Genomic DNA, 26,449 nt, shown 5'->3' with positions numbered 1-26,449 from the left:
GGAAATGTTTTGGTCAGAAATTACAGACATCAGAGAAGTCACACAGGGGAGAAGCCATTTATGTGTTCTGAATGTGGGAAGTGTTTTGGTGTGAAATCAGTGCTTATAAAACATCTAAGAAGTCGCACAAGAGGGAATCTATTTTAATGCTCAGAATGTGTGAAACGTTTTAGCCAGAAATCAAATCTTGTGAAACATCTAATAACCCACTTAGGAGAGAAGCCATTTTCATGTTCACAATGTGGAAAATGCTTTAAGACTCAAACAAGTTTTTTTTTTTTGGCATAAGAGAACTCACACGGGAGAAGCCATTTTGATGTCTTGAATGTGGAAAGTACTTAAGTCAGAAATCACATCTTGTTACATATCAGAGAACTGAAATAGAAGAGAAGCCATTTATGTGTCCTGAATGTGGGAAGTATTTTACAGTGAGATTAAGGCTTAACGATCATCTAAGAAGTCACACAGAGGAAAAGCCATTTCCACGTCTTGAATGCAGGAAATGTTTTGGTCAGAAATTACATCTTGTTAGACATCAGAGAAGTCGCACAGGGGAGAAGCCATTTATGTGTCCTGAATGTGGGAAATGCACCTGTCAAGCAAACGTTGTTCGACATTACAGAACTCACACATATGAGAAGCCATATTTATGTGGAAAATATGGGAAGTCTTTTATTCAGAAATGAAGTATTGCTAAACATGAGAGAATTCACTTAGAAGAGAAGCCATTGTAATGTTCAGATTGCAAGACATGTGAGAGATATGGAGCTTCATTGTGGGACCTGCTGCCTAATCATGTCTTATGTATAACTTAAAACGGTTGTCCAGTTTCTTATATTAATGACCTATCCTCAGGAAAGTGAGTCGACCAGTATGCACCGATATTGAGAACGTGTAGAAGAGATCTGGGAACAGATTTCAGTCGAGACATGCTTGAATTTTATCGATATGGTGCCCAGTAGTTCTGCAACTAAGCATCCGTCAAGTCTACAGCCCTGTCATGTACAGCAGTAACCATGGCAGATCTCTCAGCGACGAAGTTTCAGCACATGCGCAATAGTAGATCATACTAGCCTGCTCTATCACTCTGAGCAGGCGCAGTAAACCATGACATGAAGAAGAAAATAACACTAAGTATTCAGACATGCGCGCTGATGAGAGGTACTCAGCTGGCGCACAAGCATAAGAAGTAGTACGCGCTGTGGATAGAAAGAGTCAATTCATTCTAAGACCAGACGCATGCGCATCTAGATTGGGAGAGAGTGAAATCAGCAAACAAGTGCCCAGACATGCGCAATAACAGACGACACTTGCGATCAGCACTATGTCTGAGCGCAAGTATGTACGGCGCAGCCGAAAGCCTATTGGTTAAGAGATAAGTGGGAGGACCCACCTATCAAGCGCTCCTTGAGAAGCGAATAGGGATTGGCTGAGTGCCGTGCCTAATAGCAAAAGAGATACACATTAGCCAGTATAACTGTGACACGTGCAGGGAGGTTTTAAAAGCCTGGTCCCGCCCCCAACACATTCACTGCCCATACCCCTGAAGACGCCAAGTGTTTGGCGAAACATGTCGGGGGGCAGAGAGTGATATATTTGTGTTTTAGCCAGCAAGTGCCATGCCAAGAAAGGAGTTCTGATATATTTATAAGTAGTAAAGTGAACACTAGGAGGGCACTCGCTGCCAGCAGGTAGCGCACTGTGGAACCAACAGTGTGCACTAAATGGAGCACGGAAGATGCCATGTGGAAGGAGTGGAGATAGCTAGGCAGTCATAAGTGAAGATTGCCCTCTAGTGGATTCACCATAATATTCAGACTATATTCAGATTACTACCAATGACAGGGCAGGCACAGCTGATAATTTTAATCACGTCAGTTCTAGATAATTTTAAGGACAAGTAATAAATGTTAAATTTTTGTACTTCAATAACTTGTGTCAATCCAGAGACAACTAATGGTCCCAGTGACCAATTGTAAATAAATAGATCTCAACACGCGTTAGGGGGTCAAATGTAAATAAACGTAGTGTTGATCGAGCACCAAAGTGCTCGGGTGCTCAGGCCGAACACATCGGGATGCTCGGGTGCTCTACAGAGCACCCGAGTATAATGGAAGTCAATGGGAGAACCCGAGCATTAAACCAGGTACCCCCTGCTCTGAAGAGGGGAGGTTGTCTGGTTCATAGGAAAAGTTCAGAAATTGAAGGGAATGGTACTGGAACACCATGGGGAGGATGTTTGGATGCATCTTGGACTCCCAGGTCGCTGCTAGGAACGATGTTGTCCGAGTAGTACGCCACTTTTACAGACTGACAAAAATAAGCGCAAAACCAAGATAAAATCAATATTTAGAGGAAAAATTGTTAAGAAACATTCTTTCCTGTATATTTACATGTATATAAAGTGCAAGTGCTGCCAAAAATTACAAGAAAGAGGCACTCTACCACTTTGGTGACTCTATGTAACCTTGGGGCGATCGCACGTCCCCGTGACAACGATGATTCATTCGGATGTCTGCCCTATCAACTTTCGATAGTACTTTCTGCGCCTACCATGGTGGCCATGGGGAATCAGGGTTCGATTCCGGAGAGGGAGCCTGAAAAACGGCTACCACATCCAAGGAAGGCAGCAGGCGTGCAAACTACCCACTCCTGACTCGGGGAGGTAGTGACGAAAAATAACAATACAGGACTGTTTCTAGGCCCTGTAATTGGAATGAGTACACTTTAAATCCTTTAACAAGGATCTATTGGGGGCAAGTCTGGTGCCAGCAGCCGACTCGCTCCCGGCCTCCACAACGTTTACCCAGTGTGCAGTCAGGGTGAAGATTGTGTTGACCAGACTCTTGGCTAGTGAGACTGGACTTGTAGGTGAGGGCCTGCTGGTGAGCTGACCCTGTAAAAAATTATATGCGAGGGCCTGCAGGTGAGCTGACCCTGTAAAAGAGTATATGTGAGGGCCTGCAGGTGAGATGACCCTCTAAAAGATTGTAGGTGATGTCCTGCTGGTGAGCTGACCCTCTAAAACATTATATGCAAGGGCCTGCAGGTGAGCTGACCCTGTAAAAGATTGTAGGTGAGGGCCTGCAGGTGAGCTGACCCTGTAAAAAATTATATGCAAAGGCCTGCAGGTGTGCTGACCCTCTAACACATTATATGCGAGGGCCTACAGGTGATCTGACCCTGTAAAAGAGTATATGTGAGGGCCTGCAGGTAAAATGAGCCTCTAAAAGATTGTAGGTGATGTCCTGCTGGTGAGCTGACCCTCTAAAACATTATATGCAAGGGCCTGCAGGTGAGCTGACCCTGTAAAAGATTGTAGGTGAGGGCTTGCAGGTGAGCTGACCCTGTAAAAGATTGTAGGTGAGGGCCTGCTAGTGAGCTGACCCCCCAAAAAATAATATGCGAGGGCCTGCAGGTGAGCTGACCCTGTAAAACATCATATGCGAGGGCATTATATGCAACGAATAAACATGTTGATATGATGGAAGAAGAGGAGGAGCAGGATGAGAAAAGAAAGATTCAACCATATACCCTTTTTTGTGGTGGAAGGGGTGCATGGGAACACCATGTATTGAGTAAATTATAACAACACATTTAAATTGCCTTTATGTTCAGCCGCTTTCCTCTGGTGGAGTCGAGAAGTCGGGGCAATCTGTCAGCATTTTCAGTTGATAGGTCGGATACGCTTATCTGTTATAATGCCACCAGCAGCACTTAATATCCGCTCTGACAAAATGCTGGTGGCAGGCCAGCACCTCCAAGGCATAGAGCACTAGTTCGTGCCACGTGTCCAGCTTGGACACCCAGTAGTTGTAAGGCACTGAGGGATCATTGAGGATGCTGACACAGTCTGCTATTTACTCCTTCACTATCTTCCAAAATGTTTCCCTCCTTGTGACACTAGGCTGTGCATCAGGGTGAGGGTGCTGGCGGGGTGTCATGAAACTGTCCCAGGCTTTGGAGAGTGTTGCCCTGCCTCTGTTGGAACTGCTGTGTGTTCCCCTTGTCTCCCCTCCTCGGTTGCCCAAGAAATTACAGACTTTGCCGCCAGAATTGTCAAATGGAAATTTTTGGAGCAATTTTTCAACAAGGATCTTCTGGTATTGCACCGTTTTGCTCGTCCTCTCCACCAGAGGAATGAGAGATGAGAAGTTCTCTTTGTAGCGGGAGTCGAGAAGAGTGATCAAACAGTAATCCGTGTTGTCTAAAATGCGTATAACGCGCGGGTCGCTGTTAAGGCAGCCTAACATGAAGTCAGACATGTGTGCCAGAGTACCAACAGGCAAAACTTTGCTGTCGTCATCAGGAGGATCACTCTCAATCTCCTCATCCTCTTCCTCCTCTTCTGCCCACCCACGCTGAACAGATGGAAATAAACTTCCATGGGAACTACCCTCTGTAGCGGAGGCAACCGTCTCCTGCTCCTCCTCCTCTTCATCGTCCATTTCGCGCTGAGAAGACGAACTGAGGGTGGTCTGGCTATCACCCTGTGTAATGTCTTCCCCCATTTTCCACATGCAAGGTGTCGTCCTTAATTGTGAGCAGCGAGCGTTTGAGTAGACACAGAAGTGGGATAGTTACGCTGATAATAGCATTATCGCCGCTCACCATCTGTGTTGATTCTTAAAACCTCACAGAGGTCAGACATCCATGCCCACTCCTTGCTTGTGAATAGCAAAAGCTGACGACCATATTGCAGCTGGTATTCCACTACTGCCCTCTGCTGCTCACAAAGCCTGGCCAACATGTGGAATGTCGAGTTCCAGCGCGTGCTCACGTCGCACAGCAGCCGGTGAGCTGGCAATTTCAAGCGCTGCTGCAGCGTTGACAGACCAGATGAAGCTGTCGATGACTTGCGGAAATGTGCACACACGCGGCGCACCTTCACCAGTAGCTCAGGCAAATTGGGGTAGGTTTTGAGAAACCGCTGAACCATTAGGTTTAGGACGTGGGCTAGGCATGGGATGTGTGTGAGCTTGCCGAGCTCCAAATCCGCCACCAAGTTACGGCCATTATCAGTCTGGTTCTAGGTTGAGTGGCGAGAGCCAAAGCCTAGTCTGGTCTCTTATCCCATGCCACAGCTCTGCGGCGGTGTGCGGTTTGTCCCCTAAGCAAATCAGCTTCAGCATGGCCTGTTGCCTCTTCCCCACTGGTGGATACCCTGATCGACGTGCCATGATTGCGCTCGAGCACATGCGATATTTGGCCGCATACCACCATGTGCCGAGCATCGAGATGCTTGAGTTGAACTGGTGTTTGGCCGAGCATGCTCTATCAACACTAGTGCCCAGTACTAACAGACTGCAGATGGAGATACATTGCTACTCTATCTCTCTGTTAACTGTGCATGGCTTCAGAGGGAGGGTATCATGGACATCTTTGCATATGATCAAACCCCCTTGCACCATCAGTCAGGCAGCATACTTGCAAAACAGTAAAAAGGAACTTTATGGGCAATATTCAACCTATGAGGTCTGGACTAAAGGAAATGCAGCCAGTGGGGATGCTGTATGTGGTCCAGAAGTGAACTGAGCCAGGCTCGGACTGACCTACAGGGGTACAGGTGAATCCACCGGTGGGCCCCTGAACAAGGGGGGCCCCTAGTCTCCCACCCCTTGCACAAATGGCACATAACACAGTAGACTTGCTGCACTACATACATACAGTCCTGATCAAAAGTTTAAGACCACTTGAAAAATGGAAAAAAATCATATTTAGCATAGCTGGATCTTAACAAGGTTCCAAGTAGAGCTTCAACATGCAACAAGAAGAAATGGGAGTGAGACAAAACATTTTTTGAGCATTCAATTTAATGAAAACAACTAATAAACTGAAACAGGCTGTTTTTCAGCTGATCAAAAGTTTAGGACCACACCTTAAAAAAAAACCCAAAGGTTCTCAATTGGATTTAGATCAGGGGAACATGCAGGATGGGCCAAAAGAGTGATGTTATTCTCCTGGAAGAAGTCCCTTGTCCTGGGGGCATTGTGTACTGTAGCGTTGTCCTGTTGAAAAACCCAGTCGTTACCACACAGACAAGGGCCCTCAGTCATGAGGAATGCTCTCTGCAACATCTGGACATAGCCAGTGGCCGTTTGACGCCCCTGCACTTCCTGAAGCTCCATTGTTCCACTGAAGGAAAAGCACCCCAGACCATTATGGCGCCCCCTCCACTGTGGCGCGTAGAAAACATCTCAGGCGGGATCTGCTTGTCATGCCAGTAACGTTGGAAACCATCAGGACCATCAAGGTTAAAATTTTTCTCATCAGAGAATAAAACTTTCTTCCACCTTTAAATGTCCCATGTTTGGTGCTCTCTTGGAAAGTCCAAACAAGCAGTTCTGTGGAGTTCAAGGAGACAAGGTCTTTGAAGAAGTTTTTTGTTTTTGAAGCCCTTCAGTCTTAGATGCCGTCTGATGGTTATGGGGCTGCAGTCAGCACCAGTAAGGGCCTTAATTTGGGTCGAGGATCGTCCGGTGTCTTGATGGACAGCTAATTGGATCCTCCTGCTCAGTGCTGATGAAATTTTTTTGGGTCTTCCACTTGACTTTTTTGTTCCATAACCCTTTAGGATCATTTAAGAAATTCCAAATCACTGTCTTACTGCGTCCCACCTCAGCAGCGATGGCGTGCTGTGAGAGACCCTGCTTATGCAGTTCAACAACCCAACCACGTTCAAAAAGGGAGGGGTTTTCTGCCTTTGCCATCACAACGTGTGTCTACCTGACAGAAAATGACAATGAATCCACATCTTTGCACAGATTTGGCCTTTTAAACGCATGTGGTCATAAAATTTGGATCAGCTGAAAAACAGCCTGTTTCAGTTTAATTGTTATTTTCAATTAATTGAATGCTCAAAAAATGTTTTGTTTGTCTCACTCTCATTTCTTCTTGTTGCAGGTTGAAGCTCTACTTGGAACCTTAGATCCAGCCATGCTAAATATGATTTTTTGCCCACTTTTAAGTGGTCTTAAACTATTAATCAGGACTGTATATTCAATGCACAGCACTTCAACCAGCCTACAGTCGTGGCCAAAAGTTTTGAGAATGACACAAATATTAGTTTTTACAAAGTTTGCTGCTAAACTGCTTTTAGATCTTTGTTTCAGTTGTTTCTGTGATGTAGTGAAATATAATTACACGCACTTCATACGTTTCAAAAGCTTTTATCGACAATTACATGACATTTATGCAAAGAGTCAGTACTTGCAGTGTTGGCCCTTCTTTTTCAGGACCTCTGCAATTCGACTGGGCATGCTCTCAATCAACTTCTGGGCCAATTCCTGACGGATAGCAACCCATTCTTTCATAATCACTTCTTGGAGTTTGTCAGAATTAGTGGGTTTTTGTTTGTCCACCCGCCTCTTGAGGATTGACCACAAGTTCTCAATGGGATTAAGATCTGGGGAGTTTCCAGGCCATGGACCCAAAATGTCAACGTTTTAGTCCCTGAGCCACTTAGTTATCACTTTTGCCTTATGGCACAGTGCTCCATTGTGCTGGAAAATGCATTGTTCTTCACCAAACTGTTGTTGGATTGTTGGAAGAAGTTGTTGTTGGTGGGTGTTTTGGTACCATTCTTTATTCATGGCTGTGTTTTTGGGCAAAATTGTGAGTGAGCCCACTCCCTTGGATGAGAAGCAACCCCACACATGAATGGTCTCAGGATGCTTTACTGTTTGCATGACACAGGACTGATGGTAGCGCTCACCTTTTTGTTACCGCCAGATCTCTGAAAAGTTCTGATAGACGTTCTTCAGTACCTCCTGCATTATGTTCTCTTGTTTTCCTTTCACTTTGACATCTCTCCTCCCTCTCCCAGCTGTCATCTATTAGCAATGATTGCCTCCCTATATATCTCCTCCCATACTGCCTCACTTTGCAGTTTATACAACTTCCTGGATTGTGCTCATGCTGGATGTTGCAACTGCTGTGTCTACAGATAAGTCTGTTCCTTTATTTGTGTTTTCCTGTTGGCTTGATTCTAGGTGACCCTGACTCCCTCCGTATTAAGTGTAGGGAGCCGGTGGTCGTGTCCCCTCACTATTATAGGGTGTTCAGGTGTCATACAGACAAGGCACGAGGGCATGCAATTATCTATCATAGAGATCTTTGCATGGGCTGAGAAGTCAGGGAGAGCTCTAGGGCTTTTACAGGGCTCACCCTTTATGTTCCTTAGTTTTGGATCAAGCCAGTCGGATCCTTATTTGTAACTTCTTGTTTTCTGCTACACCATCCGTGACATTTTTCTTCTCCGGACAAGCCTTTTTCCTGATGTCCCAAACAATCGGAAAGAGGCTTCATCGGAGAATATGACTTTGCCCCAGTCCTCAGCAGTCCATTCACCATATTTTCTGCAGAAGATCAATCTGTCCCTGATGGTTTTTTTTGGACAGAAGTGGCTTCTTTGCTGCCCTTCTTGACACCAGGCCATCTTCCAAAAGTCTTCGCCTCACTGTGCGTGCATATGCGCTCACACCTGCCTGTTGCCATTCCTGAGCAAGCTCTGCACTGGTGGCACTCCGATTCCGCAGCTGAATCCTCTTTAGGTGACGATCCTGGCGCTTGCTGGACTTTTTTGGACGCCCTGAAGCCTTCTTAACGAGAATTGAACCTCTTTCCTTGAAGTTCTTGATGATCCTATAAATTGTTGATTGAGGTGCAATCTTAGTAGCCACAACATCCTTGCCTGTGAAGCCATTTTTATGCAACACAATGATGGCTGCACGCGTTTCTTTGCAGGTCACCATGGTTAACAATGGAAGAACAATGATTTCAAGCATCACCCTCCATTTAACAGGTCAAGTCTGCCAATCAGCCTGACATAATGATCTCCAGCCTTGTGCTCGTCAACATTCTCACCTGAGTTAACAAGACGATTACTGAAATGATCTCAGCAGGTCCTTTAATGGCAGCAATGAAATGCAGTGGAAAGGTTTTTTTGGGATTAAGTTAATTTTCATGGCAAAGAAGGACTATGCAATTCATCTGATCACTCTTCATAACATTCTGGAGTATATGCAAATTGCTATTATTAAAACTTAAGCAGCAACTTTTCCAATTTCCAATATTTCTGTAATTCTCAAAACTTTTGGCCACGACTGTATGTTCATATAACAAACTTCATATAAACTCCCCAGTTTATTATTATAGAAAGGATCAGATAGCTGAGATGTCTTCTAGGTACAGAGGAAAGCTAGCCAGTATCATCTTTTCCCCAGGATCTACCTTCTCAAAGTTGCAGCAGGGACCCCCATATTCAAGCATCTGGTAGCATCTTGCTGCTGTGTGAGCAGGTAATATTTGAATGTATCCGTACGGTGGACCCCAGGCACCCCAGTCCGACATTGAACTGTGCGTACACTATAAACCCTCCCAATGTGTTGATTGCTGCTAAATGCGGTGTCATCATGGCCATAACAGATGACAGTCACAAATACTTGTGCTGAATGTGATTTATCAGTTGCTACTTGAAATGTGGATATGATCATTAGAGCTGAAAATGAGGAGAAGATAGACCAAGAGTGTTGTCTCTGAATAAATCCTCTACTAAAGGGGGATATTACTGGTGTAATATGGGTCACTTTTCACTTTTAATCTTTTATAAAATATACTTCCATTTTCAACCTAACATGGAAATTCATTTGCTGAGTTGCAAACTATTACCATGGAATGGACAAACTCTGGGATTCAGTTTGCCTATTAATGTGCCTTAGGCCTCTTTCACACTACCGTTTTTTTTTTCCGTTTTGCGGGCCATTTTTGACAGTCCGTATACGGAATCATTAATTTCAATGGTTCCGCAAAAAAAACAGAATGTACTCTGTATGCATTCCGTTTCCGTTTTTCCGTTCCGTTGAAAGATGTCATGTCCTATTATTGCCCGCAAATCACGTTCCGTGGCTCCATTCAAGTCAATGGGTCAGCCAAAAAAACGGAACACATACGGAAATGCATCCGTATGTCTTCCGTATCCATTCCGTTTTTGCGGAACCATCTATTGAAAATGTTATGCCCAGCCCAATTTTTTCTATGTAATTACTGTATACTGTATATTCCATACGGAAAAACGGAACGGAAACGGAAACACAATGGAAACAAAAAAACGGAACAACGGATCCGTGAAAAACGGACCGCAAAACACTGAAATAGCCATACGGTAGTGTGAAAGAGGCCTTAGGCTCCATTCACACATCCGCAAATGGGTCCGCATCCGTTCCGCAATTTTGGAATATAATAGCGCTATATAAGTGCATAAAATAAATAAATAATTATGTATACATAATGTATATCTTATAGTCAGGTTTCTTAAAGAAAATATAAAAAAAAAAAGTCCTTGAAACTTCAAAAATAATATAGAACTGACCAGCCAGATCTGTCCATAGCAGTGCAGCAATAAGTGGGTGCGGAACTAGTGTGTCCACCAAACGAACCCATTGAAATGAATGGTTCTGTATATACGCACCGTATACGGAATCAAAACGGAATGCAAAATACTGTTGTGTGCATGAGCCCATACTCATGACTAACATGCATGGGAAACAGCCCGGTCTATGTAGGGGTTGTACCCCCCCCCCCCCCCCCTTCATCATCAGGTGCAGATTAATTAATTCATAGATGCAAGTGGTAACATTGTATTCCACAATGGGACATGATGTCGATAGTATGAGATACAAAATTATAACCAATTCCAGTGGAAGGGTATTTAGTTTGCATAGAATGTCACCATATTTGATGCAACCCAGATTCAATAATAATAATAATGTAAAATCAGTAATGTAGCATCATTTCTTGTTTTAAATTGAAACCATGGGGTACGCGGGAGCGGCAGTGGAAGATCCAGGTCGCCTCACGGTTCTGCAGCAGCTGCTGTCTGTCACCACCTCGGGGGGTTTGAAGACCCTCTCTATGCCCATAACTCTGAACACTTTAGTTGATCTGCCATGTGCCTGAACAAAACAGCGTGATATATTAGATATATTCCTATTTGGGTTATTCTGATTAGAAATGTCATTTAAATGTTCCAGGATACGGGTTTTTCATTTTCTGGAGGTGAACCCTGTGTAGCATTTCTGACAGTCCACACACATAATCATATATATCACATATTCAGAACTGCAACTGATATATGACTTTATAGGAAAAGTACATTTTCCTTCTGAATCATAAAAAAAGCGACGGATGTGTGTGAACGGGAAGACTCTGAACGGGTGTGAACCGCACCTAAAAAACACCTTTCTGCTTCAACCACATGGCAGATCTATTGCGACTTTTATTAGGGGGGGAGGGTTATTGTCACTACATGATAAATTATTTGTGCCGCAATCTGTGACTTTTTCCCTCTAATGTCAGGTCTAAAAAAGTGAGCGGGTAAGTGGATGGGCCGCAGCCGATAGCATAGAAAATGATCTAAATGTAAGCCTGTGGTAGAGAAGATAAAAAAGGAAGGGGGGTTAATCTCTATTCTTCCACGGAAGAAGTGTGAGAATATCCAGCAGGGCGCCAATGGAAGGACCTGTGAGAGTATCAATGGAGGTAAAAAATGGTGTATATTTTGTGTAAGAGGGATATTAGGCTGCCAGGGGAAAAACAACCATCAGGGAGATCCCCTAATGGGTGAGGTATAGACAGAGGGGATAGAACAAAATATATTTTTTACCCCTTTGGGGGGCGCCACCACACTCGAATGAAAAAAAAATATATATATATATAAATAAATATATATATATATATATCAAAACAAAACAAAGTGGCAGCACCGTCAATAGTATAAAAACGGGTGCAGCTGGCCCAATGTGGATATAAGCCAATCCAAATAGATAAAAATTGCAAAAAAAGGGCAGCACTCCAGAAAGTAAAAATGCAAAAAATGCTTTAATTACCCATATGGGACATGCAACGTTTCGGCTCTATGCAGGAGCCTTTCTCAAGAAAGGCTCCAGCATAGAGCCGAAACGTTGCATGTCCCATATAAGTAAATAAAGCATTTTTTGCATTTCTGGAGTGCTGCTCTTTTTTTGCAATTTTTTTATATATATATATATATATATATATATATACAGTACAGACCAAAAGTTTGGACACACCTTCTCATTCAAAGAGTTTTCTTTATTTTCATGACTATGAAAATTGTAGATTCACACTGAAGGCATCAAAACTATGAATTAACACATGTGGAATTATATACATAACAAAAAAGTGTGAAACAACTGAAAATATGTCATATTCTAGGTTCTTCAAAGTAGCCACCTTTTGCTTTGATTACTGCTTTGCACACTCTTGGCATTCTCTTGATGAGCTTCAAGAGGTAGTCACCTGAAATGGTCTTCCAACAGTCTTGAAGGAGTTCCCAGAGATGCTTAGCACTTGTTGGCCCTTTTGCCTTCACTCTGCGGTCCAGCTCACCCCAAACCATCTCGATTGGGTTCAGGTCCGGTGACTGTGGAGGCCAGGTCATCTGGCGCAGCACCCCATCACTCTCCTTCATGGTCAAATAGCCCTTACACAGCCTGGAGGTGTGTTTGGGGTCATTGTCCTGTTGAAAAATAAATGATGGTCCAACTAAACGCAAACCGGATGGAATAGCATGCCGCTGCAAGATGCTGTGGTAGCCATGCTGGTTCAGTATGCCTTCAATTTTGAATAAATCCCCAACAGTGTCACCAGCAAAGCACCCCCACACCATCACACCTCCTCCTCCATGCTTCACGGTGGGAACCAGGCATGTAGAGTCCATCCGTTCACCTTTTCTGCGTCGCACAAAGACACGGTGGTTGGAACCAAAGATCTCAAATTTGGACTCATCAGACCAAAGCACAGATTTCCACTGGTCTAATGTCCATTCCTTGTGTTCTTTAGCCCAAACAAGTCTCTTCTGCTTGTTGCCTGTCCTTAGCAGTGGTTTCCTAGCAGATATTCTACCATGAAGGCCTGATTCACACAGTCTCCTCTTAACAGTTGTTCTAGAGATGTGTCTGCTGCTAGAACTCTGTGTGGCATTGACCTGGTCTCTAATCTGAGCTGCTGTTAACCTGCGATTTCTGAGGCTGGTGACTCGGATGAACTTATCCTCCGCAGCAGAGGTGACTCTTGGTCTTCCTTTCCTGGGGCGGTCCGCATGTGAGCCAGTTTCTTTGTAGCGCTTGATGGTTTTTGTGACTGCACTTGGGGACACTTTCAAAGTTTTCCCAATTTTTCAGGACTGACTGACCTTCATTTCTTAAAGTAATGATGGCCACTCGTTTTCTTTACTTAGCTGCTTTTTTCTTGCCATAATACAAATTCTAACAGTCTATTCAGTAGGACTATCAGCTGTGTATCCACCTGACTTCTCCACAACGCAACTGATGGTCCCAACCCCATTTATAAGGCAAGAAATCCCACTTATTAAACCTGACAGGGCACACCTGTGAAGTGAAAACCATTTCAGGTGACTACCTCTTGAAGCTCATCAAGAGAATGCCAAGAGTGTGCAAAGCAGTAATCAAAGCAAAAGGTGGCTACTTTGAAGAACCTCGAATATGACATATTTTCAGTTGTTTCACACTTTTTTGTTATGTATATAATTCCACATGTGTTAATTCATAGTTTTGATGCCTTCAGTGTGAATCTACAATTTTCATAGTTATGAAAATAAAGAAAACTCTTTGAATGAGAAGGTGTGTCCAAACTTTTGGTCTGTACTGTATATATAAAATATATATAAAATATGACCCTCAGTGGATTAGAGTCTTCAAGAAAATTTTTCCTTCAATAATTTTTTTTTCTCTTTTTATATATGTATATAAATTAATAGCACATACATTAAAAGACTCATTTAGAGCTCAATCGGATAATGTCATAACATAAATTCAAAATAAAAGCAATTTTGACTCACTTCACCCAGAATTACCTCCTGCGCCTGGGTAGCCTGTAAGATCTCACGGAATGACAGCAGTCCAGTCGAGCTTCTTGTCAATCATCTTTATTGAACCACAGGGTAAGAGTGAAGGTATCTTGCTCAACGCATGAGGGGTATAAATACATAAAATGTTTGAAAAAAGGCGCCAAAAACGGAGGGCGGAACGTCGCTTCCGGTTTGCGCTCCAACGTGGAACGCACCGGAAGTAATGTCCCCCTCACTCCAAATAGAGATAATATTCCATGAGGATCACAGAATAAAAGTTAATGGTTAAAAGATACACAATTGGGGTTACAGTAAAATATTCACATGCCTTGTGGTTTGGCAAAAAGATTGGTTTATTCAAGGTAGAGAGCGGAGTCCGAGCATCACTTCCGGTTTGCGCTCCAACCTGGAACGCACCGGAAGTTATGCCCCTTCGAAAATGCAAGTTTTTGGGGCTGAAATAATACAGGGCCAAGTGGCTCTTACTTGCAGTATTTGCTGAAGTGGTAATCCATTCATGTAAGGTCACTGGGAGCTGGCGCCGTGAGGGATGCCGGAACGTCACTTCCGGTTTGCGCTTCGGCATGGAACGCACCGGAAGTGACGTCCTCCCCACTCAATACCAGGATATCAGGGCTAGAAGAGAACAAGAGTGTTCAGATTGTCTTTATGTATTTATGTAGGGTATGTTACTTATATTAAAACAGTTCAGTATCTTGCGACTAGAAATATCTCTATATTTAATACGTTCTACATTTAAAAGCCGGGGTAACGAACGCCACTTCCGGTTTGCGTTCCACCATGGAGCACACCGGAAGTGACGCTTCGCTCCCAACGATATACAGTGCACTACGGCTAGAAATTTGATTATTCGCAATAATAAAATGGTGTATTCATCTAAAAATGAATATTAGAAGGTATATATAGGGAACAATGGAAGTTAGGAGTGGTAATTATGTATCAAAGAAAATATATTAAAATATATTAAAAAGTGTTTGGACCATTCATATAAAAATATTCACAAAAGGTACTAGAAGACTCAAAGTTTATTAATAGATATAATGTGTGTTAAATATCAAAATTCTTTGGTAATGATATAGATATTTGGGTCTAAAAGTCAACATGCTAATGCATATGGGTATAAAAAGCGTAAAAATAAGCATGTATACATAAAACGTTCGAAAGCGTGGTTTTGGTGCACTGGATAAGTTCTTTTATAACATATTGGTTATTTGGAATTTGGATTTTAAAAAAACAAAAACAAAAAAAAAACATTTTTTTATATTTCTGAAGGAAATGAAAATGGACAAGTGGAAGAGATTTTAGTAGTTTGAGTATTCCAGGGTCTCATTAAGTCCAAACGGAGAAAGGGTGTTAAGTTTATATATCCAGTGCATTTCTTTGCGACAGAGTTGCTGATAGGTAGATGTCTGTTCTAGTGGTGAAACTCTCAAACTAGATGGATCGCTAGTATGTATCTCTGTGTAGTGTCGCGAGACACTATGGGTGAGGATGCTACGTCTAATGTTTGAGCGGTGCTCATTCATCCTCTCTCTGACTGTCTGGGTGGTTCTTCCGATTGACTTTAAACCACATGGACAGTAGAGGAGGTAAATTACATTTTTAGACCCGCAGTTTAATTCATGTTTGATAGTCCAGAGGGACTCCCCTTGGGTTATCTTAGGGTTAGGGATGTTTATTGTTTTAACTCCATGAGAAATCATTGGGCAACAGAGACATTTCTTTGAGGCAAATTTTTGTATCCCTACCTTATCTGAAAAATCGGTGGGGGTAACCTCGGAATTCATGGTTAAATTTAGACAAGAGGGGGCAATAAGATTTTTTAAGGTTTTCGCTCTCATAAATGTAATTGAGGGATGTTTCGGTAGAATTTTTTTAAGAATGGGGTCCTTGAGAAGGATACCCCAATGTTTAGTAAGTAGTGTTTGTCTGATGTTGGTATGATGGATGTTGTACCGGGTAATGAATTATACTGATACCTATCGTCTCTGGTGATTTTGACTGGGGCAGGTTGTAAGGCGATATCTTGGCTTATAGAGGTTGCTCGTCTAGCAGAGGTGTTAATCAATCCTTTTGGATATCCCTTCTCTTTGAACCTGTCTTTCAGGACTTTTATTTGTTTTTCCATAACTTTTGTATCTGAACAGTTCCTCCTGACTTGTTTCATCTGTCCATAGGGTATATTGTTTCTCCACTTTGAATAATGACAGCTTGAGTAATCTAAATTACTGTTGGAGTCTACTTTTTTTAAATGGGTTCTGGTAGTGATTTTATTTGCTACTATTTTGATATTAATGTCTAGGAAAGTTGCCTCTTTTGGGTGGTATTCAGAGGTGAATTTTAGTCCCCAGTCATTCTAGTTAATTTCTTCAATAAATTTCACTAGTTCTTCTCTGGTATTGTCCCATATAAATATTAATCTTTTGAATATTACGATATTGTTGTGTGACATCAGTCCCATGTCTTGTTCAAAATGTCCCACAAACAAATTGGCGTATGATGGGGCAAATTTTGTCCCATAGCTGTTCCTTTTTTCTGTATATAAAATTTTTCATTAAAAATAAAATAATTGTGTTGTAGGTTGAAAGAGATTAAGTCTAGAATGAACTCTTTTTGTGTTGAGGACATTTCTATATCGTTGTTCAAGAAGTGTCGTGCTGCCTCTAGGGCACGTATGTATTGATTGAGGTCAACAAACAGTTCAAAAGAATCAGGATATTGGGTAGGGCAAAAGGACAGGCCCTTACTTAAAAGAAGTATTTCATCAGATGTTAAATTATGTTTAGAAAGGTTGAAAATACCTTTCTTTTGGGCTATTAGTTTGGGTTCCTCAGTGGACGTTAATGCCTATGAGGATGGAAGGGTTAATCTTGTGGATTTGGTGGGGTCTGAAAGGGAGGAGTAAGGTTGAGTTTTTTCTATTTTGGTGTTCTTAGACTTTCCTCCTCTACACCCTCGTGTTCTTTTATGGGTCTTTTTCTTGTTAGTGGTATTGGACTGAAGAATTGTGTGAATTTTTGGTTCTGAGGGCAGTGTTTTAGAACTGGTGTCGGACCTGTCGGGGTGAAGAATGGACTGAGAATCTGGATGCTGGATAGATTGTTTCTCAATGGGGAGTTCGATGGTGTTGTGGGCGGTGCAGGTGAAAGCTTCCCTAAAAAAGAGTTCTCAGATAGATTGGAAGGTAGTGCTAAAAACATGTCAGATTGATCACTAGAATGGGAATGTGTAGATGCATTGAGGATTCATTCTGTGATGCTAACCTTCTCGTTCTGAGCGATGTCTTCTGGGGGACAGGGTGTGACCAAGTAGTCTGAGTCAGGAGGGATTCTGGCGGAGAGCAGTTCTGTATTACAGTTTCCTGTGGGGCAGTATTATATATGGGCAATATATAATACTGCCCCACAGGAAACTGTAATACCCTGTCCCCCAGTAAATAACAGATAGCATATGTCCCACTTTTTCGCCTTCAGCAAACAAGCGTTGCTGATTATAAAAGCTTCATTTGCTGTCTGCAACCTGTAATAGATGACATCTCAGTTGTTCCTGTGCCACTCTCAATGCCTCAGTATAGGCCTAGGAGGGTGTAACCCCAAATGCCTCCTCCGCCACCGTTTTATGCGCCCTATCATCCGCTTCCCTAGATCTGGTGTTATGTGCGCTAATAGACTTGATCAATAGCCCCCTTAGATATGCTTTCATAGCATCCCATATAGCATTGCGGCGATCTGACTTCGTGAGCAAAGAGGAGATTGCTGGTTACAGCCGGTGCTGGGCTCCAGAACGGTTAGTACGGCCCCTTGGGCTCATTACCAGGCTGATATACATATATATAAAATCATTTTTCCCCTAAATAAAACCTCTCAGAGATATGGGACAGGTATATTCGGACATGCTAGCGGCGATCTAGCCGTGCATGTCCGCATCTCTATAGGCTAAAAAGAGGTGACAGAATCACTTTAATAGGACTAGCTTGACCCCAAGAAAGACTAGGAGACCGCCTGCATATACCATGAGTGTTATTCCAGATATTCTCAACATAGAGATTATAACCTTCATTACATGTGTGAAAGTGTAAGGGAACCGGAGACGCCAACACCGCACCATTCCAATAAAAATCTCTCCTCTGCATTTGGACTGCAGCAAACATTTGTGTTCTAAGCCTTGTATATAACCTACCAAGACATCCAGACCTTAATACCGGCTGACCGATCCATTCGGTTTAGGACTAAAACATTTAGACTTGTCTATCCTTACTTGTTTAGTCTGGTTTTGGATAAATTGACCTGAATATAGACATAGGGGGTCATTTATGATCTTAAATACGCCTATATTAGGTGTATTTCTGGCGCAGATTGCAGCGCAAAGGTTAGATACACCACAATCTGCAACTTTTCTCCGCTCACGCCAGGTCTAAAAAAGTGGGCATGGTGTGGGAAGGGGACAGGTCGGCAGGCCCATCTCATTCATCATTTTCTATGCCTGTTTTAGGTGTTTGGGATCATGACCTCATCTGAAGGTCCTTATAGCTCACAGAGTTTAGATACTATCGATATTATATCCTAGTGACTTCAGGACCTTTGATGATGTCATGGTCATGTGATCAGTCACATGAGAGGTGGAGTAAAGCAGTGGAGGTTTTTCACTGTTCTGCACTTCCTGTCATGTGACCAGTGATGACGTCATCACAGGTCCTGCAGCCCCAGGAGGTGAGATCTGCAGGTCAGTTATTGGTCGGGGGATGTGTGACTTGGTTCTGGGTTTATTAGAATGGAGCGGTTCTATAGGTGATATATAGCAGGTCCAGCCAGCAGGGGGCAGCACCGGCCATAGAGAGTCTCTGCTCACAGCAGGGGAGTTCTCCTCAGACATGTCTGCTCTCCCCCTGGAATATTAGGAGACCCCCAGACCCCTGTAAGAGGGGCTGTTCTCCTGGATTAGAGGGGTCTTCCATCACACAATGTTCTGTGATATCCCTAGGATATAGAGTCAGTGTGTGATCGGTGGGGACAACCTCTTCTAGATGAAGGGGCTGCAGCGCTGTGTCCTCTCCTCACTGTCCCTGCACAGCGGAGGCCGGAGCTCTAATGAGCAGGGACTGTGGAGGAGATTCAGCAGTAAAGCAGCTCTGCAGCCCCTTCATTCTCAGGATTAATGGGGTCCTAATAGAGGCGAGCCCCCACCTACCGCACACTGATGACCAGTAGGGTTGCCACCCGGCCGGTATCTCATCGGCCAAGCCGGTAATTTAGTGCCTCTGCCGGTGCCGGTAATTTTTTCTACCAGCAATAATAATTACCGGTATTTTTCTATATGGGCTGTTACTAATGAGCGCTGCCATTGTGGGGGCTCAATAGAACAGCCCTTAACCCCCCACACACTTGTGTTAAGAAAATAATTCCCCTCCCACTTCATGGACCAGTACATAGCATTCGACCAGTCACTCTGCGAGAATTCCTTCCCCATTTCAGCCTCCCATTTAACCATAAAAGGTTGTTTGCACTTTTTGCCTGAGGACTGCAAAAACGCGTACCAGAATGAGAGGTAGCTCCCCCCCTCAACAATTTAGCTAGTGACCAGGATTCATCTCCCTCCCCACCATTTGTGAGAGAGGAGAGAAAATGTTGTAATTGTAAATATTGGTAAAAGAGGGAGTTAGGGATCGAATATGTGGAGTGTAGTGTCTCAAATGTTCTCAGAGTGGAGTGGTCAAACAGGTTCCCCAATGAATCAATTCCACAATTAAGCCAGCTAGTGACTTGAAGTGTAGGGATATGATATTCAATAGCCAAGATGGGAAGATGCTTTTTCTCCAAGGGAAAGGATGTTTTAGATTTGAAAACATGGGTCCATGTGAATATGGTCGCTTGCATCATACTTAAGGGCATAGAAAAAACGAAGGGTTTTAACAAGTAAGCCGCCAATATTGACTTTAGGGATCTCCTTCTAACATAGTTCTCCTCAATGCTAAGCCATCCGTGAGATGCTTTAGGGGCCCACCATTCCATAGCCTGATCTAATAGATTAGCCAAATAGTAGCTGTATAGGTCCGGGACTCCCAAGCCACCGGTGCGGAGAGCGGGGTAAAGCACTTTTTTGTTAATCCTTGGGTGAGTACCTCCCCAAATAAAGTGGAGCATATCAGATTGTAATTCCTTAATACAGGTTTTAGGGATTTTCAGGGGAAAACATCTAAAGACATATAATATCTTTGGTAGCACCATCATCTTAACTGTATTAATTTTTGCCATCCATGAGAGAGTAGTTTTGCTATAATTGGAGTAATCGTTCTGTATATCGGATCTCAAGGACCTAAGGTTGAGGGATAACAATTCTGTCAATGAGCCTGTCAGTTTAATCCCCAGATATCGTATTGACTCAGCGTCCCAGTTGTAGGGGTACTTCCCACATAATTCCTGCTGTAAGTCTACCGGCACATTGATGGGCAAAACATTAGTTTTGCTAATGTTCAGTTTGTAGTACGATATCGAGGAGTACTGATCCAAAATCTCATTAACCGCCTGAAGCGATGTTAAGGGATCAGAGAGCGTCAAGATGGCAAAAATTAATACAGTTAAGATGATGGTGCTACCAAAGATATTATATGTCTTTAGATGTATTCCCCTGAAAATCCCTAAAACCTGTATACAGGTTCCCCAATGAATTAATTCCACAATTAAGCCAGCTAGTGACTTGAAGTGTAGGGATATGATATTCAATAGCCGAGATGGGAAGATGCTTTTTCTCCAAGGGAAAGGATGTTTTAGATTTGAAAACATGGGTCCATGCGAATATGGTCGCTTGCATCGTACTTAAGGGCATAGAACTTGAGATCCGATGTACAGAAGGATTACTCCAATTATAGCAAAACTACTCTCTCATGGATGGCAAAAATTAATACAGTTAAGATGATGGTGCTACCAAAGATATTATATGTCTTTAGATGTATTCCCCTGAAAATCCCTAAAACCTGTATTAAGGAATTACAATCTGATATGCTCCACTTTATTTGGGGAGGTACTCACCCAAGGATTAACAAAAAAGTGCTTTACCCCGCTCTCCGCACCGGTGGCTTGGGAGTCCCGGACCTATACAGCTACTATTTGGCTTACTTGTTAAAACCCTTCGTTTTTTCTATGCCCTTAAGTACGATGCAAGCGACCATATTCGCATGGACCCATGTTTTCAAATCTAAAACATCCTTTCCCTTGGAGAAAAAGCATCTTCCCATCTCGGCTATTGAATATCATATCCCTACACTTCAAGTCACTAGCTGGCTTAATTGTGGAATTGATTCATTGGGGAACCTGTATACAGGTTTTAGGGATTTTCAGGGGAATACATCTAAAGACATATAATATCTTTGGTAGCACCATCATATTTTGGGGCTCAGTCTCTAAGGTTCTGGCAGAGGCATCCGGGATTAAAGAAATGTTGACCCCGGAGTTGGCAGTTCTGGGTATAGGGCTAGGGGGCATACCTATTGAAAGTAGAGGAGTAGTAGGACATATTTTATTTGCTGCAAAGAAAGTAATTGCTCGCCAGTGGAAAGATGCTCGGTCTCCATTAATTAATGATGTTATTAAAGGGGTGAACTTCCATATGCTTTGTGAGTTCACATTTGCCTCGTCGGTGAAAGAAAGAATAGCGTTACACAACAGATGGCTATGTTGGTTGTCCAGCCCATTTGCAGACACTCTGCCTCACTACCTTCTTTAACCACATTCTTTGTATGTATTAATGCTCATGCTCCCTGAGGTGTGGCTACTCGGGTTCTGTCCCTTCCACTTAATGCCCAAATTTAACTATCTGCTAATGTAAGGTATTACAGTGTACTTTGAACAGAATGTCATTTAATGTACCACTAATGTGCGGGGCGGTTATTGCTTCTGCTATTGTTATTGAACATGGCTAGTATAGTTTCACACTGTCTGATTGTCATATTTTCAGTGCTCACGTGCGGAACCCTTTTTGTCTATTATTTGTCCTTGTTATTGTTTTAGATATTATTTCTGTACATTTTTCATTTCTGTAATTGGTCATTGTGAGTAATGGAAAAATTACCTTCAATAAAAATTTTATTGATAAAAAAAATAAAAATAAATTCCCCTCCTCCATTTGATGGCGCTGCTGGGAACACTCGCTGCTCACTGGTAGCTCAGGACAGGACCGGCCGGACGTCATCATGCTGGAACGCAGCGGAGCCATCACCTGGAGGAGCTGACTTCTTTTTTTTTGCACATAGAAGAGAAGGGAGCATTATTAATTTTGGGGGGCGCTAATTGGGGCATCGATAATTCTGGTGGGGCATTACTGTTACTGGGGGGGCTCTTATGGGGACATTATTAATTCTGGTGGACAATAATGGATTAATATTATTGGGGGCACTTTTATTAATGGGGCATTACTGTTACTGGAGGCACTAATAAGGACACTTAATTTGGACGGGCACTAATGGGGGCACTATTAATACTGGGAGCCAAATTATGACATAGCGACGTAACACCTTGTGGGATGTGGCTTAACTTGGCCGGTATGTTTTGTTGGGAAAGATGGCAACAGTAATGTCACAGTGCGACACCATAGACTAGAAGTACAAACTATGTTCCGCTACATAAATCGTTGTGTAAATGGAATGGGGCTTTTAGTTTTTTTCAACATTCATGTTGATTAATGATTGATAAAAACTATTGTGCCCCCTCACAATAGTGCTGCCCCTTTAGTGCCGCCTCACAATAGTGCTGTCCCCTTAGTAGTGCCCCCGCACAATAGTGCTGTCCCCTTAGTGCCCCCTCACAATAGTGCTGTCCCCTTAGTGCCCCCTCACAATAGTGCTGTCCCCTTAGTGCCCCCTCACGATAGTGCTGTCCCCTTAGTGCCCCCTCACAATAGTGCTGTCCCCTTAGTGCCCCCTCACAATAATGCTGTCCCCTTAGTGCCCCTCACAATAGTGCTGTCCCCTTAGTGTCCCCTCACAATAGTGCTGTCCCCTTAGTGCCCCCTCACGATAGTGCTGTCCCCTTAGTGCCCCCTCACAATAGTGCTGTCGCCTTTGTAGTGCCCACTCACAATAGTACTGCCCCTTTATGTTCCCTGTCATGATAGTGCTGTCCCCTTAAAATAATGTCTCTTTTTGGGAGGATTAATGGATTACTTCATGAGAGGGAGAATAAAGTATATAAATTGCGGCTATTAAATAAGACATATATGACAAATATGACATTTCCATCTTCGGGTACTTTCACACTAGTGGCAGTATGGATCCGACAGGCTGTTCACCCTGTCGGATCCGTCCTGCCACTATTTCACCGTGCTGACGGACTGCCGCTCCGTCTCCATTGACTATAATGGGAAGGGGGGAGAAGCTCTGGCGCAGCAAGGCAGTGCATGGCGAAAGGCCGCCGGACTAAAAGTACTGCATGTCCAACTTTTTTGTCCGGCGGCCTCTCGCCATACACTGCCGTGCTGCACCGGAGCTCCGCCCCCCGTCCCCATTATAGTCAATGGGGACGGAGCAGCAGTCCGGCGGTACGGAGAAATATCGGCAGGACGAATCCGACAGGGTGAACAGCCTGTCGGATTCGTCCTGCCACTAGTGTGAAAGTAGCCTTAAAGGGGTTGTGCAGGGGTTTTATATTGATGACCTTTCCTCAGGATAGGTCATCAGTATCAGATCTGTGAAGGTCTGACACCCGGAGCCCCACCGATCAGATATTGCTGCTAATAAAAAATATATATAAAAGAAACTAGGAGTTTAAACTCGGAGAATGGGCGGAAGGGCGCCAACAAGATAGAATAAGCAAAAAATATAAAATTTGTAGTAAGACGGCTCACTCTCTATATTTCACTAGACACTAGACACCGGAGAAAAGGGGGAGCGATACGAGAGGAAAAGGTTGGAACAGGCGGAAGAGCGGTGAACCGCCGTTCTGGACTCGTACTCACGAAGGCAGGCAACCGGGCACAAGGCTGGTCTTGCCGGAAACGCCGGTTAAGAAACCACGCGTGATGACGTCTTAGTGCGTCTAGAGATGCGAAAAGTCACCCCATCGGGAGTAATCGACCTAGCGGCAAAATCCAAGGCTTGAACGTCGGAAACCCATTTGCAGGATACCAAACATAAGAGGGAAACCAACTTGGCCAAGAGCTGGCGAAGGGAGAGATCCGTGTTGGAAGGCCACGAAGCAAACAGTGACAGAACACAGGAGACATCCCAAGTGGACGCATACCGAGGTCTGGGAGGGCGAGATAGGCGAGCCCCCTTAAGCAGGCGGCATACTAACGGGTGTTGCCCAGCTGGGCAACCGTTAAAACCCTGGTGCGCTGAGGAAATGGCAGATCTGTTAATGGTACGACAAGCCCGACCGTCCTCGAACAATGACGTCAAGAATTGAAGGCCGTCTGAAACAGGGGCTGATACGGGATCCAGGTCCCGTCCCATGCACCAGTTAGCCCAAGCCTTCCAGGCGGATCGATATGATCGTCTAGTGCCGGGGGCCCAGGAGTTGGCCAACAAGCGTCTAGTCGAGATTGGAAGTCCCTGGAAGTCCCCGAGGAACCCGAAATCCTCCAAGCCAGGAGGGGTAAGGAGCCCTCCATCAGAAGGGGGTGAGACTGACTGTGGGGCCCCAACACCAGATCCGGAAGCGCTGGCAACAGCCTGGGGATGTCCACCGCCAATTCCAGGAGCTGAGGAAACCATGCCTGAGACCTCCAAAACGGGGCTAATAGAACCAACTCGGCTGATTGGCGTCTGACTTGAAGGAGCACCCTGGGGATCAGGGAAAATGGAGGGAAGGCGTAGAGAAGCGAGTTGGACCAGTCCTGGAGAAATGCGTCCACTGCTTCCGCCGCCGGATCCGGCCGCCAGCTGTAAAACCGCGGGAGTTGGGCGTTGAGCCGGGATGCAAAAAGGTCGACGGACAACGGGCCCCATAGAGAACAGATAGCAGAGAAGACCTCTACCTTGAGCTTCCAATCGCTGCTGTCCGACCAGTGGCGAGAGCTCCAATCTGCCTCGATATTGTGGAGGTCCGGAAGATAGTCTGCTCGTACGAGCAGATTTTTGGAAAAACAATAGTTCCAAAAGTATTTAGCCAAACGAGCCAGCAAAGCGGAGCGAGTGCCACCCATGTGGTTGACATACCTCACAGCGGACATATTGTCCATGCGAAGGCGTATGCACATATTCACGGTATCGTTGGTAAAACTCTTGATTGCGAAGGATCCGGCAAGCAACTCGAGGGCATTGATATGGAGGTTGGACTCCTCCGGTGACCATAGGCCCCCAGTGGATACCCCGTTGCAGTGGGCTCCCCATCGGAGGAGGCTGGCGTCGGAGTCCACCGTGAAGATGGCTCTGCCGTTACAGGCCGACAAGTTGTGGATCCACCAAGACAGCTCGTCTCTCGTCTCCACATCAAGGGGAGACTACGTCTGCATAGGAGGATCCCCTGCGAAGATGGGCAATCTTCAGGCGTTGGAGAGCTCGATAGTGGAGGGGTGCTGGGAAGACCGCCTGAATGGATGACGAAAGGAGGCCAATTATGCGGGCCAGATGGCGAAGCGAAAGATGGCGACGACGTAAAGTGCGTCGCAACTCTTTGCGAATCGCACGCACTTTTGTCAGGGGAAGGCTGAGGGATTCCGCCTCCGAATCCATAAGGAAACCCAGGAATTCCATGCGCCTGGATGGGGACAGGCAGGACTTCTCCCGGTTAAGAAGGAAACCAAGTCGCGAGAGGAGGTCTGTTGTCCATTGAAGATGGGACAGCAGCGTCTCTCGGCTCTGGGCCATGAGAAGGATGTTGTCTAGATAGATGATAAGACGGACACCCCTGCCCCGAAGCCAGGACACCACTGGGCGCATGAGCTTGGTGAAACACCAAGGGGACGAAGAAAGGCCAAAGGGTAGACAGGTAAAACGCCAGATCTCCTTGTTCCAGAGAAACCTGAGAAGGTTTCTCTGCGGAAAAGTCCACAACCGGGACAGTAAGATAAGCGTCTTGGAGGTCCAACTTGACCATCCAATCCCCGGAAAGAAGCAGGTCCCGCAGGAGATGAATGCCCTCCATTTTGAAGTGCCGGTAGAGCACTAGCACGTTCAGAGCACGGAGGTTGATGACAGGACGCATCTGACCTCCTTTTTCCTGTACCAGAAAAATGTTGCTTAATACCCCCCGAGATGTGGAGGGAGCCCTCTCGATGGCCCCTTTGCGGAACAGGGCAGTAAGCTCCTCCTGGACTAAAGCGCGGTCTGCAGAGGACAGAACTATCGGGTGGGGGTGCGGAATGCGGTCTGGGGAATCTATCAGATCTATCTGAAAACCCCTGACCGTGGAGAGGACCCAACTGTCCGAGGTGATGATCTGCCAGGCAGGGAAAAAATGCCGGAGTCTGCCCCCTACAGGTGGATTGAAAGAAACATGAGGAAGCAGTGATCTTACCATATGGGCGTCTAGATCCGGGAGTGCCTCTGAAACCTCGGGAACGCCATGGTCTTCCACAGGAAGGGAAGAACGAATTCTGCTGGCGTGACTC

General features: G+C 44.5%; 1 protein-coding gene across 1 annotated transcript in view; it reads left to right on the top strand.

The window, feature by feature from the left end:
- The window catches only part of LOC122934737 (oocyte zinc finger protein XlCOF22-like), a 676,648-nt gene that overhangs the window by 427,810 nt on the left and 222,389 nt on the right, over positions 1-26,449 (top strand). The gene's annotated exons all lie outside the window — the stretch shown is intronic.

This window comes from Bufo gargarizans, chromosome 4 (genome assembly GCF_014858855.1).
Source record: "Bufo gargarizans isolate SCDJY-AF-19 chromosome 4, ASM1485885v1, whole genome shotgun sequence".
NCBI classification, from domain to species: Eukaryota; Metazoa; Chordata; class Amphibia; order Anura; family Bufonidae; genus Bufo; species Bufo gargarizans.
The sequence above is the reverse complement of the archived record's forward strand: the minus strand, read 5'-3'. Positions and strand labels throughout refer to the sequence as shown.